The 12050-nt window shown below is 40.5% G+C and overlaps 1 protein-coding gene across 1 annotated transcript in view; it reads right to left on the minus strand.

Moving 5' to 3' along the window:
- LOC127444908 (potassium voltage-gated channel subfamily KQT member 5-like) overlaps positions 1-12050 on the minus strand; it is a 204641-nt gene that overhangs the window by 151019 nt on the left and 41572 nt on the right. The window lies entirely within an intron of this gene.

Consider the following 12050-nt stretch of genomic DNA (forward strand, 5'->3'; position numbering starts at 1 on the left):
ACTGTGAATCAGAATCAAGGCAAACGATTATTACAGCCACTTGAAAAGAGAAAAACTTAATTTAATAGCGATTAAACATCTAATAACATTAGCGTAATTAAGCAGCTGTTTATAACGTCTCATAACACTCATTTACTATCGCTTTTATTAACATTCATTTATTAGCTTTAATTTAACTTGGAGCAAATGTAGGTGTCATTGCAGATGATATATGTTCATTTGGGAATGAGGGCTGACACAGTTTAATCCATAACATGCTCTTCTCCAGATTTATTTAAAGATAAAAATAAATAAATACAAAAAACAAAAACAAAAAACAAAACAAAAACAAACAAAAACACTGCGTGTACCCACCCACTCTGGGTAACTCGTGTCACTATTACAAATGACACGGCAACAACTGATGGTTAGGTTTAGGTTTGGGATTTGGGTTAGGGGATAACATACCAACATATAAACATACTAAAATCAACTTTTGGCACCCCTCTGTGGAGATTACACCCAGAAAATGGAGTTTAGACGTGCACATACGCCAAACAACATTTACCGCTTTGGTGACTGGGGAAGTATTTTGAATTTTGCAAAGCACAGACCGAATTTAGCTAAAGAAATTTCATCCAACTGTGTCAGATTTCACTGTGAGATCAGTCTGAAAGAAAACATTTCTGGGTTTTGAAAAACTTAAGGGTGAGTAAATGCTGACAGAATTTTCAATTATTGTGTTAACTACTGTATCACTGTATCACTTTAAGCCAGCACTCACTCAGCGAGATGTGCACAGAGATACGAAAACTGTCATTCACACTCGCACACAAAGAAATCCATGCTCGCAAGCAAATACAAACACACACACACTCACATACACATGCAGTTCTTTAGGTAGGCTTAAGTCTTCATATATCCCTAAGCGCAGGCAGCAGAATATTTTTCCTGCTTTGAAGCAGCAATTTTCCTTCAGCTATATCAATGAGCAAAAGGTCACAACATAGATACAGTCATAGCAGCAGCACTGACGGCCTATTCTTCTGCACATAACTACTATAGATATCAGGTGCTTCCAAGGCTCTGCATTTTATCTTTAGAATGGAAAACCCTCATTGAAAGCTACAGCGAACAATGTGGAAATGGGACGCATCACGTGAAAAGACCTATGAAGCGAGTAGATACTGAATAAAACATTTGCCTTCTCTACCTCAGGACTGATCCTAGACCAGCAGGGTCAGTCAACCCATTAGGCAACATAGGTGACCACCTAGTGCAGCATTGCTTCGGGGGCGCCAATCTAAAGAGCCAGTTTTAGCATGTGTCCAATCTGTGTCGAACAAAATGTGCCCTATGCGTTCTGATAACGTGTTGTGGTGCCCCACGCAGAACATATAGACCGTGTACTGAATGCCTTCCTACCATACTACTCATACTGTTTCTGTTATATCTGTGTTTGGCAAAAACAGTGAGAGAAGTATGGATAGTATGCCATTGTGAACACGGCCATAGAGTGCGGGCCGATGCGTGAAATAATCTCTGTTTTGAGTCGCTTCTTCTCAATTAATTTGTCTAATGTGCAGGCTGAATCATAACGGGATGATTTAGAACAGGGTTTCTCAAACTTTTTTGAACAGAGGACCTCTTTCATAACCTCAAATTCTTTGCAAATCCATGCCCCACCACCACCATCACAACAAATATGATATTATTTACAAGAAGTATAAAAATAAGTTTAAATACATATGATATAAAGCGTTGGGCTTCTGTGTGCAAAGTGTTTCAATTACATTTACATCCAGCAATTATACAGCAAGTTACAAGTGAGAAAAACAACAATACAAAAAATTCATATCAAAGACAGCAGAAACAAACACCATAAAATGAAGTTAGGGAGACGGTCCATTTTAGCACCATTCGCAGGAGGAAACATCACCAAGAACACTACAAAGCTCAAACAGTACTGATTTTTTTATAAATGATTATGATTTCCCCCTATAGTCAAAGCATGAGTTTACACGAGTAAAGCACCATATTCTTCTGAAGAAAAATAAACAGTTGTGGATTGATTAATTCGTTTTTATTTGTTACTATAATATCACATTATTGTTGAGAATTAAACAACAGTATTGATACAATAACACAATTTAATAATTATTTAATGTTTCAAATTATTGTATCATTGTTAACTGTCACTTTTTGCTTTTCTGCAAATAAGGAAGAATTGGAGAATAAAAATTTTTCATAAGTATTCCTACATCTCTCTTCCGTTCAGCAGCAAATGGGATGCGATTTATAATCACATAAATGGCAGTTATACTGAAGTGGAAAATTATATATATAAAGCATAAATACAATGAAATGAACTAATATTGACCATCACTATTAGACAGATGGTATGGTTAAAAAAGGGACACTGTGTGAAGAAATATATGATCGCGTTTGATGTGAAAGCTGGATCGTCAATTGTCATATTATACTAACTTATAATATGACAGTAGCACACTTTATCTAGCAAGATTAAGCAAACTAATTATAAGTATATGAATTCAGAAACAGGACCTTGCTAATCCAGTAATGGTCAGTTGTGGCTTGTGAATATTCACACTCATTGTGGTCGATACAACTTGAAATGCATGTTGTTAAACCCCTTCTCTTTTTTACTGGATAAGTAAACAGCTCTGTGTCTCAATGTTTGATGGATATTGTCCAATGTCATCCACAAAAACTCCTGTAAATAGTCATTTAATCTTGTAGCAAGATTCATTCACCAATCAGAGAATTCACTGTTACCATGAGAATAAGCGGATTTTCCTACACTTAAATTTTGCAGTCCAGAATCTACAAGCCACGTCCCAGAGCCAGCGTTGCAAGCCTCGTCCATCCCAGAGCCAGCGTTGCAAGCCTCGTCCGTCCCAGAGCCAGCGTTGCAAGCCTCGTCCATCCCAGAGCCAGCGTTGCAAGCCTCGTCCATCCTAGAGCCAGCTTTGCAAGCCTCACCCGTCCCAGAGCCAGCTTTGCAAGCCTCACCCGTCCCAGAGCCAGCTTTGCAAGCCTCACCCGTCCCAGAGCCAGCGTTGCAAGCCTCGTCCATCGCAAAGCCAGTGTTGCAAGCCTCATCCGTCCCAGAGCCAGCATTGCAAGCCTCAGCCACCACGTCTGCCTCATCATGCCATGTTGCCAACACCTGCCATTCCTACCTCGTCATGCCATGTTGCCACGTCATGCCATGCTGCCACGCCTACTACGTCATGCCATGTTACCACACCTGCCATGCCTAATTAAGCAGCCCCGCCTTGCCATGTCACCACATCGGCCCCGCCTTGTCAAGTCAGTATACCTATCCCATCATTCCAAGTCGCCATGACCCTAGAGCCTGCCACGGCTCCACCCTCGGAGCCTTCCACAGCATTGTTCATGACCACGGAGGTTGTTCTCCAGTCACTGCCCATGCTCACGACCGCAGAGGTCATTCCCCTGTCACTGCCAATGTTCACGGCCACAGAGGCCGTTCCCCTGTTACTGCCTGTGTCCACTACCACGGAGATTGTTCCCCCATCAGTGCCAGTACTCACGGCCACTAAGATTGTTCCCCTATCACGGCTAATCCCTGAGACTTCCATGGCTCTGCCCTCTGAGACGCTCCCTCCTGAACCCTGTCCAGTGGCTGCAACCCAGAACTCGGTCCCCTCTGCCCTGTGGCCACCTCCCAGGCCTCCTGACCCTGCTCCCTTCCTGGAGCCGCCACCCAAACTGCCAGACCCCGCTCCCATCCTGGAGCCACTTCTCTGGCCACTGGCTCCACCCTGGTCTCCTGTTCCATACCCTGTCTCGCCAGGCTATGCTCCATGCCCTGTATCGCCAGGCCGTGACTCAAGGACCCCACCCCACCCCACCAAGCTCCCTATTGAACTCTATTGGTAATTTTGTTTATGTTTGGGCATCGGCAGCCGCCCCTTGTGGGGGGGATATGTCATGTTTAAATGTGTTTTGTTCATGTTTTGTGTTCATGTCTTTTATTTTGAAAGTTTAGTGCCTGTTTCTGTTTCATGTTATGTGGTTTCCTGGTCATGTGATATCCTGTTTCCCTCCATGTCGCATCTGTTTCCCTCGTCTGTTCCTGTCTTCAGCCTGTCCTTGTAACGAGGCAGATGTGGAATGAGGATCTAAATGCAGCTTCTAATGGAAACCAAAAATAAACAAATAACTAAGAATAGAATTTAAAAAAACATGGGAAACCAAGCACAGAACATGACCACACATGTGAAGACTGACAAAAAAACCAGGGGAAACAAGGGCTTAAATACACATGGGCAAACAAGGAAACGAGGAACACCTGGGGAAAACAATCAGGGGAAAACCAATCATAAAATGTAACTACAAGAGGACTACAAACTAACAGGAAACAGGAACTAAACAAGAGTCAACACAAAAACAGGGTGTGACAGAGCCCTCCTTTTAAGGAGCGGATGCCAGACGCTCCAAAAAACTAAAACAAATTGTCCATGGAGTGTGGGGGAAAACAGGCAGTTCAGGGGGGCACAAAGGTTAAGGGGAGCAGAGGAACAAGGCAAAATAAGGGAGGTTTGAAACCAAGGTGGAGCTGGAGGGATGGAGAGCCAGAGCGATGCTGCAGGCTTGGAAGACCAGGTAGACCAGAGCAGATGAGGCGGGTGGCCAGGAGGCCAGGGAGACCAAAGCAGATCAGGCGGACGGCCAGGGAGATGACCTCAAGGTGGGGACTGGGTCAGGAGTCCTGGGAGGCGGCCGCAGGGCCGAGACAGGGTCAGGGAGGTGGAGACGCTGTAGGAGAAGTCTCTGGGGGAGCGGGCGGAGCCGCTGGAGGAATGGGCTCTGGGGGCGGAGCCGCTGGAGGAATAGACTCTGGGGGCGGAGCTGTGGCAGGCGGAGCCGTGGCAAGCTTGAGGGGCGAAGCCATGGAAGGCGGAGCCGTGGCAGACTCGAGACAAAGAGTCCTGGATGATTGGGAAACGACCTCCGTGATCGCGAACATGGGGAATAGACTCGGGAATGACCTCTGTGGTCATGAACATGGGCAGAGACTCAGGAACGATCTCTATGGTCGTGGGCATTGGCGGAGACTCAGGAATGACCTCCGTGGTCGTGTACACGGGAAGAGACTTGGGAACAGAAACTTTTCTTCTCCTTCTCCTCCTCCAGATGGCCGAAGTTGACAATGCTGGCTCTGGATGGACGAGGCTTCTAGCTCGTTGGCCGTGGCGGGCGCAGACACTTTTTTAGGTAGGGTCTTCATGGACCTACGCAGCGACATCAGTGGCAGATCTTGAAAGCTTCGAGACAGGGGCCGTGGAAGGTTTTGGCCCGGGGTTCCCGGCATAATCCACTGTATAATGGGAACTGCAAAGTTCCAGAGCTTTCTCCACATATTCGCCGAGCTTCCAGTGAGGATCAGCCGGAGGCATCAGTTCCCTCAGTGCACTATTCAGCCCGGCCTGGAAGAAAACCACCAGAGAGCGGTCTGCACAGTGCACTTCATTTGCCAGCTCTAAAAACTCACGGACATGATCCTCAACTGGACGGTCCCCTTGTTGAAGGAGTAGAATTCTGACAGTCGCTAGATCCATTCCTTGGTCAGTCATTCTGTGAAGAGGCAGGTGAGAAATGAGGATTTAAATGCAGCTTTTAATGGAAACCAAAAATAAACAAAGTAACTCAGAATAGACTGAAACAAAAACACAGGAAACCAAGCACAGAACATGACCACATTTGTGAAGACTGACAAAGAAACCAGGGGAAACAAGGGCTTAAATACACATGGGCAAACAAGGAAACGAGGAACACCTGGGGAAAACAATCAGGGGAAAACCAATCATAAAATGAAACTACAAAAGGACTACAAACTAACAGGAAACAGGAACTAAATAAGAATTTCAACATAAGTCAACACAAAAACAGGGAATATGTGACAGTCTTTGCCTGCTCTGTGTCGTTACACATATAAATACCATAATATATTATAAAACCATATTGTACCATCACTGTACCATGATACTGCCACAGCAGGCTTTTGAGAAAGGTCACTTTGATAAACTTCACATTGTGCTGTGTAATGAGAAAAGGTGTCAATATGTTTTTAGTCCATAGTTTCATTAATGCTAACAATATGTAGGCTACTAAAGAAAATATTCAAATGATGCTCCTAAAAATAGTGTTAAATTAAGGGTGTTTATGTTTTGTCAGCCTAATGTAGCTCCGTGACTAAAATGATATTAAAGAGCACAAGGGGGAAGAGAGAGAACAATACACTCTCAGAAACAAGCCACTGCTTTGATCATAATATTCAGAAGTTGTTTTTACTACTGGCACCTTATTTTTATTAACACAGTATAACTGTAATAGTAATAATAATAATAATAATAAAAATAATAATTATATATATATATATATATATATATATATGTTTGGCAATGCTTGTTTTACACTTGTTACTTTGTTCTCTGTTTGAATGAACATTACATTTCAATCCCACAACTTTGTTGTAAGTAAAATAAAGCACATAGTTCCTCTAAATGTCTCTAAACAAATTATTCAGCGTTCTCAATGCGCACACGGCGATCTTACAGTGACGTCGTGTGTTCACATCGTGACAAGCCCCTATGAGGGAAGCCAGAGATCTTTAAATTAATAGAACTAAATTACTGTTGACCATGACATACTGTGTGTCACAGCTGAAGAAACTTAAAATCCCCTCAGGCCATTTAGAACCCTAGATATGTGCATTTAAAGACATCATGCAAGAGCAAAGTTTTGATTTTCAATAGTTAATTCTCCTTTGTGTTGCCACTAAGGTTACACATAACAGTGTTTCCTAACATGTTACAGTAAATTCCTTTGCCATTGGTTCAGCTGATAAAATGAGTGTGTCAGAGCATGTGTGAGTGTGTGTCAGCCATACCAGAAGCTACTGAGGATTTCCCATTAAAAGAGGGATCAAGTTCTCATTCCTCTATTCCACAAACCCCCTCTCTCTCTCTCTCTCTCTCTCTCTCTCTCTCTCTCTCTCTCTCTCTACACACACACACACACACACACACACACACACACACACACACACACACACACACACAACCAGTGTCTCTTTAGAGAGAATTTTAGATCTGTTAGGAGATAACAGGTGCACCATGACCAACAGCCTACAGCAAAGGCTATGTAGATCCCAAGCATAACATTAGATTTATGTAAAATGCCCCTACAACATGGTGCACCAAAGTCATGGGTTCAATTTCCAGGGAACCTATGTATTTAAAAGTATACATTTTATACACAGCAACTTGCTTTGGATAAAAGCATCTATATATTTAGATACTTTTATATACATTATATGAAAAAAGTACATGTACAATGTCAAAATATCAGTGAAATTTCTGCAGGATTACTCTTGACATAAAGCACATTCTGTGTTAGGCGCACATTTCCTTCCCTTCTAAATTCACAGGAATAAAACCATTCTGCACAACTGAAATGCATTCAGTTCCTCATTTTCAGTGGAACTGGAGTATTTTCTGCTATTTGGACCCTGGAGTTGAAATTTTTTTAGTCAATGCAGTTCATCAGTGCCTGCAGACATGCTCTTGCACTCCACACATGAGTGTGAGAGAGACTATAGGGAAGCACAGCGCAAGTGGACAGTGAACTAGAGTGCCTTGTGGCACAAGGATTGGAATAAAGAGAGGAGTGTTTGTGTGTGCATGTTTGTGTGTAATAAGTGGACTGTTATTGCACCTGAGGAGGAAGAATATGTTGACTTATGCACATAGATGTGTGTGGGCATTGCATAACACAAATCCATTTTGTTATAGGAGGAAGATTCAGAGTGCATATGTGTGTGTATGGGGGTAGCCATATTATGTAGATTGTGCATGTGTGTGCGTGTGTGTTTACTACTGATAGCATTTGTGTCTGTGTTTTCTGTGCTCAGAATGGTAGAGTCTGTTGTGAATGTACTGTGCTGTGCTGCAAATTCCATTCTTTGTCGGCCTGCTAGACATTTAGAGCCTTGACAACAGCACAAAGGCACACAAAATCATATTTACTGTACCTCAAAGACAATTAAAGGTAAAGTTTTTTCTATGTTAAAATAAGCTGCTTTAAAGGACATGTCCTTTATTTGCACATAAAAATATCAAATGCACCTTCATGAGAAGTGACAACAACTTATGTTTACAGACTTACAAAACCTTTCGTATTTTTAATATCTAGAAACATGTACAGATTGCATATTTCAAAACTATAAAATAAAAATAAAATTCAGAATAAATTAATGCATAGCTTTGCTCTGTGTAACTTTTCTCACCATATCTCAACTGAGTGAACTTAATTTTCATTCATCTGAAACTCTAAAAAGTCAATGAAACATTCTTAAATCCCTTTACTTCACAACACTGAAAAGGTAAAATGCTAATATGTCCGTACTGATGTTTTGCACAAACCTGCTAAAGCACCAACTCAGTGTTGAATGGTAAACCCGACACAACTACAACCAAGTAATGGGATCATTCCATTGATTGCAAAAGCCACTCTTGCTTCAAAGAAATTTCTCCTCTATTTATCCACCACCTGCCTGCCTACAAGACAGCCGAGCAAACAATCTCCTATTTCATGCTTGACCACGTTTGGCCACTGGACATTTAAAAAAAGTAATACATTCACAAGATAATTTGCAAGAAAAAACTGTGTGCACATTCATGTGTGTAGAAGAGGCATCTTAGCAGCAAAAGTGCAGGGCTTTTACATGAACTAGCAGGAAATTCTATGAGAATCAGTGTGTGTGGGTGAGGAGAGTATTAGGTTCATTCTGAGCTTGATGTGCTTCTGTGAACTCAGAGACTCAGTTTCTCTGCACAAAATCATCTTGAATCACAGCTGCATACATTCACTAGCAGATTATTGTCAATTTCAGAGAGAAGAACATTCATAACATATCTATTTTAGAAGATATACAATACCATAACATCATTAAAATGTTACAACTTCTGAATCCTCCTGCATATGTTATACAGTAACATACAATTTTAAAGAGCACATCTATCTACAGTATGTATGTGTGTGTATATATATACACACACACACACACACACTATCTCTCTCTCTCTCTCTCTCTCTCTCTCTCTCTCTCTCTCTATATATATATATATATATATATATATAATTTGACACATCTTTGATACAATATATGTATACATGCCATAAAATCAGTGGACATGCTGTAATTAAAAGTTGGGCAAAATCTTTTGGCATTTTACAGTAGAGTTTTTTTTAATAATAGGATTAAATGGGCAGATTTAATTCATACCAAACTTTATGGGAAGAGAAATTTAAGCGTACATTGCCAATGCATTATTAGACATTATACACACAGATATGCTGAAAAGCATACTGTATTTCAAGCTGAAGTTTAAAATTCAAAGCTACTATTTTCTCTGGCTGCCTTTCAGTCTCTACAAGTATATCTGGACGCAGTTTGCTGAATGGCCAGGTCATTCTCAGTCTCTATATTGCACACACACTGGGTCTCACTCGGGTGTTTTCGCTTTTGACACTGGTTCAGATGACAGTAGTTGAGCATTTACAAGCGAAGAAATACAACAGCTTGCCCGTATCTCTCATAAGCCGCTTGTTCAGCGCTTGCGGGTGAAGACTCCATTCTCCGTACAGTAAATATGTTCCCGTGTTTATTATGCCTGGTACATAAGTCGCGCATAATGCCGTCCCCACCCTAATACTATCCATGTGGATCCAGTGGCTTAGTAGCCTGCCAGGAACAACTCGAGACAACTTTTTCCCATCACGTGAAATTTCAGAAAGTCAAAAAAAAAAAAAAAAAAAAAAAAAAAAAAAACAGTTAGTGCATTAATTGCTTTAATTTGGAAGGCATTAATCGCTGAAACTAACACATACAATTTTGTCTTGAGGCTGCACCAAAAAGCAAAAAGTTGTTGTTTTTTATGAAAATGTCCACCTTCTCTCTGACCCTTAGAATTACACAGGCAATGTTTTGTTGCTGTGCCATTAAAACTGTAAACTGCAAACACCATCTTCGCATGTGAAATGAAAAACAACATTCATAAACAAGCTGCAGGTTTGCTGTTCTAATATAGTATATTTCTTTTAAAAAATGTAATGTCCCATCCTTCAACTAAAGACTGCCTTACATTGTGACAGGATTTAAAACCAATTCATGCTGCTCCACCTATTAAAATCAGACAAATGATAATGGATCTAGTTAAAAATATACTTAAGTCAGAACATTGGAAACCTTTGATAGGATATGCAGAGCAGCACAGAAACGGCACAAGATTTGATAAAAATGTCCTACACTTTAATCTTATCTTCTGGTATTCTATAATGTTCAGGAATAATAACATATATTCTACTTCCTCCTTATAACCTCACCATAATGTGACCATGTGTTTATCTGTCTGACATCAGAAAGTTGCAGGAGTTCAGAATGAGCCAGCATGCGGTTGTTTCAATAAACTGCCTTTTTCACTAGAGAGGAAGTTTTAAATGTGCTGAAAGTATGTTTTGATAGTACAATAAACTATTTTATCTTTAAATATCATGGATAAATTGATTCTTCATGATTTGACCACTTTAAATGTATAATCCATAGATTTGAATGACTCTGAATATCTGAGAGACTCCATTCACCCTGTCAAAAAAAAAAACAAACAAAAAAAAAACATCTGACTGAGCTACCATCAGTCATGTCTTAATTGAAACACTATTCAGCATTCATCAGGGCCCAATTAAAAATTCTGAAACTGATAAACACTATTACTAGTCACACAGTATTATTTGAGGTATATTTAATTTGGTAAATTCTTTGATATTCAGGACTAACAATACATGCCTCTGTGTCCAGATCAGGCTTGAAAAGTGTGTGCGTGTGTGCGTGCATACACTGTGTGGGCAGCTTAGAGTGCAAGATGGCCACAGATGTTAATACTGCTTAAGGGCCTCTCTGTCTCTCTCTCCATTTACTCCCTTCTTCACAGATAGCCACACAGTAGCACAATAAGAAACAGAGTATACCCTAAGAAGCGTGTGTATAGCACACACAGATAACACACGTTTGTTTTTTTTATCATGATAGGGACTTTACTTTGAATTTTATTGTTTTTATACTGAGCTAATGATATTTCCTACCCCTACCCTACACAGAACCCTCACACAAACCTTTTTGCAATTTTAGACATTAATTAATACATAATTTAGTGTGTATATTAAGCCCCTTTCCTCGTGGGTCAATTGGCTGTTCCCACAATGTATGTTATTTCAGGTTTTATTATCCTTGTGGGGATATTTAGTCCCAATACCAAAATAACAATCCTGCGATATGTGATATAGCAATACTACAATCTGTCCACTGACATCAAAACACTATATTTAACAGCCTGATTTCATGAAAATTATGTGACTGTGGTGATATTTTTGCTGAATTATATTATGTGGCATAAAAATCTAATGTGAGATGAAAACACAATAGCTGAAGCAAGCACATAATTTTCTGATGCTTCTACACTTTCGGCTGACATGCCGACTCGCATGCTCTTCAGGACTCGCACTCCGGTCCTTCGCTTTGCAAGTGTAACGTTCTATCAGTTAATCTAGAGCGCAATTTGACTGCACTCAAACAAGCTTGTAAAATAATTCAAGGTTATTTCGTTTCTATGTTAGAAGTAGGGTGGCATTCTTGGCAGAATTGCAGGGTTATATAAATATGCTAGTATGACCCGAACTGATCTCTACATTTGACAGCAAAAGTGATTGCTTTAGAATTGCACTTTTCAGATACACCTCCAGGCACCAAACTAGAGACATGCACTTATGCTTTATTAGCATTTGGACAATGATACTAAAACTCTTGTCTGCAATTTAGAGGCTTAGACTACTTTACATAGATACATAGATACACAGATACACACGCAACTGAATCCTATCATACAAGTATGCTTATTAAAGCACAGACACTGGCAAACAAATACAGACACACTCACTGTTATTCAGAGTGCCCTTTACTAAAT

Source organism: Myxocyprinus asiaticus, chromosome 8, assembly GCF_019703515.2.
Source record: "Myxocyprinus asiaticus isolate MX2 ecotype Aquarium Trade chromosome 8, UBuf_Myxa_2, whole genome shotgun sequence".
Lineage (NCBI taxonomy): Eukaryota > Metazoa > Chordata > Actinopteri > Cypriniformes > Catostomidae > Myxocyprinus > Myxocyprinus asiaticus.